Here is an 8,850-nt window from a genome sequence, read left to right on the forward strand (position 1 = left end):
GCTAACGCTCATTCATTACACAGCAGCCCTTCCCAGCCTTAAGGCTTGTTGTTTGTGGCACTCGTGTTGGGGGTACCCTGTGAATTGTATTAGGGTGTGTTGGTGTATGGGTTCCGGACTCTCTTTAATGACAATGATTATGTGTCAACTCCATCTGTGGAGGTACAGCCCCCCCCCCCCCCAGGGACACATTCCTGCAGAGGTTGACAAGCTCCTTTCTTCGGCTATTGCCCAGGCGCTTGCCCCTCTGCAGGATAGCATTAATAAACTGTCTGCTCATGTTTTTAAGTCTGGTTCAGGTTTACTGAGAGACAGTGGGGCTGGGCCTAGTGGCATTCACACTGTGGTGCCACGTAAGGCCATTAAGCGTGACGCGGGGCACCTGGAGGGCTTCAGTAAACTTGCTGAGGTCTTTCATAAGAGTGTGCGCACGCTAAGAAGCGCACCCTACCGGGAGGAAGATTTACCAGGCTATACTGGTGGAGAGTCCACACCCCAGACTTTGACCCTGAGGAAGGGTTTCCCGATGGCGGAGAGGGTGACGAAGATGATGATTTTGAGGATGATGACAATTCCTCTGATGATATGTTGGATTCAGGCAGGTCTTGGCGTCCTCGCTCTTCTTGTTCTGATCCTGGTGAGGGAGAACAGGTTCACCCTGATATGTTTGACCCTACCTGTATCTTTCGTCCACGAACTTCTGATTGGGTTCCCGATAAGAAGATTGCAGATTATGTCGCTGCTAAAGGTTAGACAACCTCTTTCCCAGGATGTGAGGTCTCGCCTTAGGTCAGAGTGCCCCAGGCCTTCTCTCCCAAATGGTGTTGCTTCAACCCCGGAGATAGATCCTAAACTTTGCACCTTCTTTGCTAATCATATGAGGACCCTAAGAAAGGCATAGATCGTTCCAGGAGAGCTTGTCAGGACAAGCTTCTTGATGTGGTGGGTCCACTAACAAAGATAATTGAGTTGGCGGAGCGTTCACGAGAGTCAGGACTTCCTCTCCCAACGGAAGATGTTGCGGGATGGGCTCAAAGGGCTATGTGCCTCTTGGGCAACGCCAATAGTGCCCTCTCTGCAGAACGTCGCCGTTCACTTCTACTGAAGATTGACCCTAAGCTGTCTTCCTCTGAGGCGGGTTCTGTTGCACAGGGTACTCTCTTTGGTGATCCTTTCGTGAAGGAGCTGGGGAAGTTTGTGGCCACCTTTTCTGCTCTAGACAAAGCCCAAGCTTCCATGAAGAAGATCTTCCCTAAGAAGGTTTTTGCTGGGGCCGGAGGAGGCAGGGGCCGCTCTTCCGGCCGGCAGTATAACCAAGGGCCCAATAGAGCTCAGGCGAAGCGAAATAATGGATGGAACGACGGTAGACAAGGATCTTTCTACCTTTCCTGTGGAGGAAAAGGACAAGGCAGAGGCCGTGGTGGTAACCAGAATTCCAAAGGTTTCAATGGTAAGCTGAGGGATCCTCTCTCCTGTTCGTTTGGGGGGCAGGATTTCTATGTTTCTGGCAATCTGGGCAGAGCTAATGTCCGATCCTTGGGTGTTAGAGATGGTTCAAGGTTTTCACATAAAGTTTTACGGGTCCCCCGTTCAACCAACTCGTCCTCGCCCCTTAGTCTTTTCAATCTCAGAGACCGAGCTAATAGATCTCGAAGTTCGAGACCTTCTTTCCAAGGGCGCTATCTCTCTTTCCCATCTTCATCCTCGCGGCTTTCTCAGCAATATTTTTCTGGTAGAAAACAAAGAAAAAGGCTTCAGACCAGTTATCAACCTCCGATCCTTCAACGAGTGGTTGATTTACAGGCACTTCAAGATGGAGGGTATTCATCTGCTCAGAGATCTTCTTCTCCAGAACGATTGGTTGGTCAGGCTGGATCTCAAGGATGCTTATCTTTCAGTGCCCATCTTTCCCCCTCATTGCAGGTTCCTGAAATTTCTGTGGAAAGGCCAGGTTTACGAGTTCAGGACTCTTCCCTTTGGACTCTCCTCAGCTCCTTGGTGTTTTACCGAGCTTCTCCGTCCGGTAGTGGAACATCTCCGCACCAAGGGCATTCGCTTGATCATTTACCTGGACGACATCCTCTTAATGGATCGGTCCAGGGATCAACTCCTCCTCCACTTGAGAATTACGGTTTCCCTCTTAAAGGATCTGGGGTTCACTATCAATGCCCAGAAATCGGATCTGGTTCCCCAGCAGATCATGATCTTTCTATGCTTCCGCATAGACACGATGGATGCCACCTTGAATCTTCCATCTCAGAAGATATTGAAGATCAAGAAGGAGATTCGGCAGGTTCTCCGCCAAGACAGGATATCCCTTCGGCAGCTGGCCCGGATTGTTGGATTGTTATCGTCTTCGATTCAAGCCATCTTTCTGGGTCCCCTGCATTACAGGTCCTTGCAGAGGTTGAAGGCCTCACATCTTCGCAGAGGTCTCACTTATTCAGAGTTGATATCCCTTTCCTCGGAAGCCAGGTCGAAACTCCATTGGTGGATAGACCACATGGAGGCTTGGAACGGGAGAGCAATTTTCGGTTCCCGTCTGGATCTACTGATAGAGTCGGATGCCAGTCATCTGGGCTGGGGTGCCAGATGCGGCTCTCTCTCGGTGGGAGGCCGGTGGACGGAGGAGGAACTTCTTCTCCACATCAATTGCCTGGAACTCCTGGCGGGTTCTTTTGCCATTCGTTCCTTCATGACCAACAGAGTGTCCTGTTGTGTTCTTCTCCGCATGGACAACACGACGGCGGTGCGGTACATCAATCGCCTCGGGGGTACCCATTCCAAGATCCTGGTGGATCTCCCCAAGGACTTTTGGCATTACTGCCTTCAGCGTCAGATTTCGGTGACTGCAGAGTATCTCCCGGGTGCTCAGAACTGTGTGGCGGACTGGAACTCCCGGCATTTCAGGGATGCCAGCGATCGGAGACTGGATCCAGCGGTGTTTTCTCAGATCGTGTCCCTCTGGGGCCTTCCTCTGGTTGACCTCTTTGCCTCCAGGTGGAACGCCCAAGTTCCAAGGTTCTTCAGTTGGAAACCGGATCCGGGAACCGAAGCGGTGGACGCCTTCCTCCAGGATTGGTCGGAGATCCCAGCTTACGCCTTTCCCCCCTTCCTTTTTATCCAGAGAGTTGCAGCCCAGGTCCGCAGGCAGAGAGCCTCCCTTATCCTGATTACGCCGATTTGGCGGGCCCAGATTTGGTTTCCGTCCCTACTAGAATTGTCTTGGGACAAACCTCTTCGGTTACCGTTTTTCAACAGCATCCTCTCGGACCCCCTGGGTCTCCCTCATCCCCTGGTTCTCCAAGGCCATCTACATCTTATGGCGTGGAGGATTTCAGTGGACGATGGACTGACGTCTCGGTTTCGAGAGACGCTGAACTCCTCATCCAGCAGGCTTGGGCCCGAGTACTACCAAGCGGTACAGATCAGCATGGAGAAGGTGAGTTTGTTGGTGTGTGGTGAAACACCTGGATCCCGTGGGCGCCTGCGTTGCCTATGTTGTAAACTTCTTGACAGAACTTTTGCATCAGAAGCTGGCTTATTGAACTATCAATTATTTTAGAACGGCCATTTCTGCTGGTCATTCCCTTGTGGATGGAGCTCCGGTTGGGGAACATCAGTTGGTTTGTAAACTTTTGAAAGGTATTCGTCTTTCGCGTCCCCCAGAGCCTCAATACTTAGGCCTCTGGGACGTTAATGTGGTCCTTCGCTTGCTCTCTTCATGGCAGGATAACGAATACTTATCTCGAAAGGAGCTTTCAGCCAAACTTGCTATTCTCCTTTGTCTCATTTCCTGTAAGAGAGTGTCTGATGTCCGGGCTCTTGATATTTCTGCCAGTGTTTTTTCCCCGGATGGAGTTACCTTTACTATTTCCAGGAGGACTAAATCTAGTACAAGGTCAGTAACCTATCCTGCCTTTCCAGATTCTCCTATTTTGTGTACTGTTAGACGCCTGAAGTCTTATGAGGATATGACTTTGGCGCTTCGCCCTTCTGGTGAGAGGCAGCTCTTGATTGCCATTAAAAAACGTTTCATGCGGTATCCTCTCCTACCATTGCTAGGTGGGTCAAATGGATTATGACAGAATCTGGTATTGATATCAGGCATTTTGGGGCTCATTCCACTAGGGGATCTATGGCCTCCAAGGCTGTTCAGGTATCAATCAATCAATCAGTGGTTTGTTAAAGCGCGACTACTCACCCGTAAGGGTCTCAAGGCGCTAGGGGTGGGGGTGGTGCAGGTTCTATTCTATCAAGGAGGGGGTCTGTCGAAGAGCCAGGTTTTGAGGTTTCTTGCGAAGATGGGGAGCGATGTTGTCTGTCTGAGGTGGAGCGGAAGGGCGTTCCATGCTTTGGCAGCGAGGAAGGAGAAGGAGCGGCCTCCCGATCTGGTCTTTCTGGTTCGGGGGACCACGGCGTAGGCGGGCTGGGCTGATCGTAGGGTCCTTTGGGGTGCGTGGAATTTGAGTCGGCTGTTCAGGTATGCTGGTCCGGTGCCGTGGAGGGCCTTGTGTGCGTGGGTGAGCATCTTAAAGGTGATTCTCGCCTCGACGGGGAGCCAGTGGAGTGTGCGCAGGTGCTGGGAGATGTGGCAGTGTTTTGGCAGGTTGAGGACCAGTCTTGCGGCGGCGTTCTGGATGTTCTGTAGCTTGCGGATGAGGTTTTTGTTTATTCCGGCGTAGAGTGCGTTGCCGTAGTCGAGTCTGCTAGTAACCAGGGCGTGAGTGACTGTCTTTCGGTGTTCGAGGGGGATCCATTTGAAGGTCTTACGAAGGAGGCGGAGGGTGTGGAAGCAGGAAGATGAGACAGAGTTGATCTGGCGGTCCATTTTGACCTCGGAGTCCAGGATGATTCCCAGGTTGCGTACGTGGTCTGTGGGGGTTGGCGGGTTTCCGAGGGCGGTGGGCCACCAGGTGTCGCTCCAGGCGTCGGGGTTTGGGTCCATGATGAGTACTTCTGTTTTGTTGGTGTTTAGTTGTAGGCAGCTGTTTTTCATCCATTTGGCGACGGCTTCCATGCCTTCTCGAAAGTTGCGTCTGGCGGTGTTGGGCTCGTTGGATAGGGAGAGGATGAGCTGGGTGTCGTCTGCGTATGACACGATGTTGAGTCCGTAGGTTCTGACGATGGGGGCAAGTGGAGCCATGTAGACGTTGAAGAGCGTCGGGCTGAGGGAGGAACCCTGGGGGGCTCCGCAGGTGGTAGGTGTGGGGTCCAAGAGGAAAGGGGGGAGTCTGACCCGCTGCGTCCTGCCGGAGAGGAAGGAGCAGATCCAGTCGAGGGCCTTGTCCTGGATTCCTGCGTCATAGAGTCTGCGTATTAGGGTGCGGTGGGAGACTGTGTCGAACGCCGCTGATAGGTCGAGGAGGATGAGGGCTACTGTTTCTCCTTTGTCCAGTAGGGTGCGGATGTAGTCTGTTGCGGCGAGGAGGGCGGTTTCGGTACTGTGGTTTTTTCTGAAGCCGGATTGGGAGGAGTCGAGGATGTTGTGTTCTTCAATGAATGTGGTGAGTTGGCTGTTGATGGCTTTCTCGATGACTTTCGCTGGGAACGGGAGCAGGGAGATGAGTCTGTAGTTTTTGAGGTCGGTGGGATCCGCTGAGGGTTTCTTTAGGAGGGGGTTCACCTCGGCGTGTTTCCAGTCGTCGGGGAATGAGGCAGTCGCCAGGGAGCGGTTGATGGTGTGGCGGAGCATGGGTGCGATGGTGTCGGCGGCTCTGTTGAAGATGTGGTGGGGGCAGGGGTCCGTGGGGGCCCCTGAGTGGATTGACTTCATTGTCTTCAGTGTGTCTTCGGTGGTGAGGGATGTCCAGTCATCAATCGCTGGTTTCCGGGTGTCGGGGTGGTTGGTGAGGGTTCAGTGTGTTGGTTGTCTTCGTCGAAGTTGTCGTAGATGCTCTTGATTTTGTGGTGGAAAAGGGTGCTGAGTGTGTCGCAGAGGTCTTGTGAGGGAGGGATGTCGGTAGACTCGCTGGTGGGTTGGGCGAACTCCTTGATGATGCCGAAGAGTTCCTTGCTGTTGTGTGCGTGGGTGGAGATTCTGTCTTCAATCGCTTTTTTCCTCGTTTCTCTGATGAGTTGATGGTGGGCGTTGGTGGCGGCTCTGAAGTTGTTGTGGGCTTTTGTGGATTTGGTGTTTCTCCAGCCCTTTTCGAGGCGGCGGCATGTGCGCCTGGATTCTCGAAGTTCGGTGATAAACCATCTGGCTTTCTTGGCACGGGTATTGTTGTTTTTCTTGAGGGGGCTATGGTGTTGGTGCTGTCCTAGATCCATCTATGCAGGGTTCGGGCTGCGGTGTTGGGGTCGTCGTTTTCCGCGTTGGTTGGGGTGGAGTTGTTGAGTGAGGAGGTGAGCTGGTCGTCGGTGATTTTGGTCCAGTTTCTTTGTGGAAGCAGGTGCTGGTGTCTGTGGATGGTGGGTGTTCTGAAGGTGAAGTGGACGCAACGATGGTCGGTCCATGGGAGTTCGGTGGTGTGGCTCAAGGTGATGAAGTTTCCTGTAGTGAAGAGGGGGTCGAGGGTGTGTCCTGCTGAGTGCGTGGGCTCGGTCACGATCTGGCGGAGTCCAATGTTGTGGAGATTGTCCAGGAGGCATGTGGTGTTGGGGTCCAGTTGATTGTCGAGGTGGAAGTTGAGGTCTCCCAGCAGGGTGTAGTTGGTGGATGCGATGGCCTGCGGGGAGATAATGTCCGTGATGGAGTTGGCGAAGGGTCCGCAGGGTCCAGGGGGTCGGTAGATGAGGGTTCCTCGGAGGGCGGCGGTGGGGCTGGCCATTATCTTGAAGTGAAGGTGTTCCATCAGTTCTGTGGACTCGTCAGGGAGTGTGCTCAGGCGGAGGCTGGATTTGTGGACGATGGCGATTCCTCCTCCTGGGTGGGTGGGGCGGTCCTTCCTGGAGATCTTGTATCCTTGGGGGATGGCGATGGCGATGTCCGGTCCCGAGGTGGTGTTGGTCCAGGTTTCGGTGAAGAATGCTACGTCCGGGGTGGTGCTGTCAAGTAGGTCCCAGATTTCTGTGGCGTGTTTGTGGAGGGATCGGACGTTGAGGAGGATGCATTGCAGGGTCTTCGGTTCGGTTGTGTTCTTGTGGGCGGGTTGTGCTGGATCCGTGTTCTTGGCGGTGCTGCAGGTGTGCCGGCAGCGGTGACAGCTGAAGGGTCCATGGGTGTCGGCTGGTGATGCTAGCTTGCAGTTGTTGTTGCAGCCTGGGTTGAGTGTGTGGAGTGCTGCTGGGTCGTAGCGTTGGCGGGGCGGAGGTCCAGGGTTCCTGGTGCTGGTCACGGACGGGTCGCAGACGGGCGCAGGTTGGAGGACATTATGAATGCAGCTGATTGGTCTTCGGAATCTACTTTTATAAAGTTTTATTTTAAACCAATCCATGAAGCCGCTGCGCTTGTGGTAAGTAAGCTTTGCTACTTGCATAATCCTCGCCTCCGCTTCCTGACACAGAATGAGAAATTTCCTAGTTATCACAAAGGAAAGTTTCAATTCTATTAAGGACGCGGAGGCGAGGATTATCCCTCCCTGGCTTTTCTAGCCTCCCTCCCTTATGCTTGGAGGCCCTGATGACTGTCCTTTCTACGTATCAGGAGAGTATCTTTTGGGGTTTATTTTGCCATTTTGTACATTGATTTGGTTACATGCCACTTGCTTGTTGTTTTCAAATAATTATTATCTTCCTGTTATGCCATTGATTCTGCAATTGCCATTGCTTTGTGGTGCTTTGATGCTTTCAGTTATGAATCTTTTATAAAGAAGAGTTTATAATTTTTTCTATTGTCCTAGGATCTGATCAGAAGACGGATTAGTCTGATGGCGACTTAACTTCCTGTGGCAAAAAAAGAGGAAGGACTACGTCGTTGGATTCCTTTATTGATGTGGACGGACTGTGATTGGTGGACTGGCTCCCATGGTTACCTGTATGCCTCATGGGATTTGTAGTTTGGAGCCGTGTTTTTTCTGTTTTACTTTTAACTTGCTGTCAATAAAATGGAGAAAGTGTATGCATAATCCTCGCCTCCGCATCCTTAATAGAATTGAAACTTTCCTTTGTGATAACTAGGAAATTTCTCATTATCTCCACACTCTGGATAACAATGGAGGAAATTATGTCAGCTGTTTTTCCTCACAATCTGGCATTTGATTTTCTTCCAGAAATTGGGAGATTTTTTTGTATTACTCTTCAATTGACTACTTATTTCTGAACCCTCTCTCATTCATTGTTTACATTCTGGTTTTAAATTCTAGCCAGCTAAAGAGACACCATCAAAATGTCATAGATTGCAAAAAACATTTTTTTGTAAAACAAAGCTTTCTCACTCCTGCCAAGTATCACGCAACAGGTGTGACACTTACGCATTTCAGTGCGGTGGTCCGCATCACCGCACTGAAATGCAAAGTCACGCATAAATGGGATAGGCGGCTCCTCGCTAATAGTGCCGATTGTGCTGATTAAACTGAAAGAGTGGCAGCGCGCTGTGTTATGCAGGCTGCTCCTGGCAAGTTTGGGGCTGACAGTGACTGAGCCTAGGTAGTAGCTGCTCACTCACTTGGCTGCTAGAATTTATTAATAAACAGATAAGGATTTCCCGGTGCGGCATTCATTGTGACTGACGTCATGTCATGAGGCAGTGCTGTGGCCAATAGGTGCGCCGCAGGACGTCATATCCTGCTGACGCTGGCTACAGTTAAGCTTGTGGCAGGCCGGCACATATTGGCAGCGCTGGTGCTGCTCGGTGGTAAATTGAAATAAATGACCGCGGGACCCAATCCACGGACCCAGCTAGCAGTGAAGAACAACACTGTGCAGCTGAGCTGTTCCTGCTGCTGACCCCGAGAGTGTGAGTCTGAT

The sequence above is a fragment of the Lissotriton helveticus genome, chromosome 3_1 (assembly GCF_964261635.1).
Source record: "Lissotriton helveticus chromosome 3_1, aLisHel1.1, whole genome shotgun sequence".
Taxonomy (NCBI): Eukaryota; Metazoa; Chordata; class Amphibia; order Caudata; family Salamandridae; genus Lissotriton; species Lissotriton helveticus.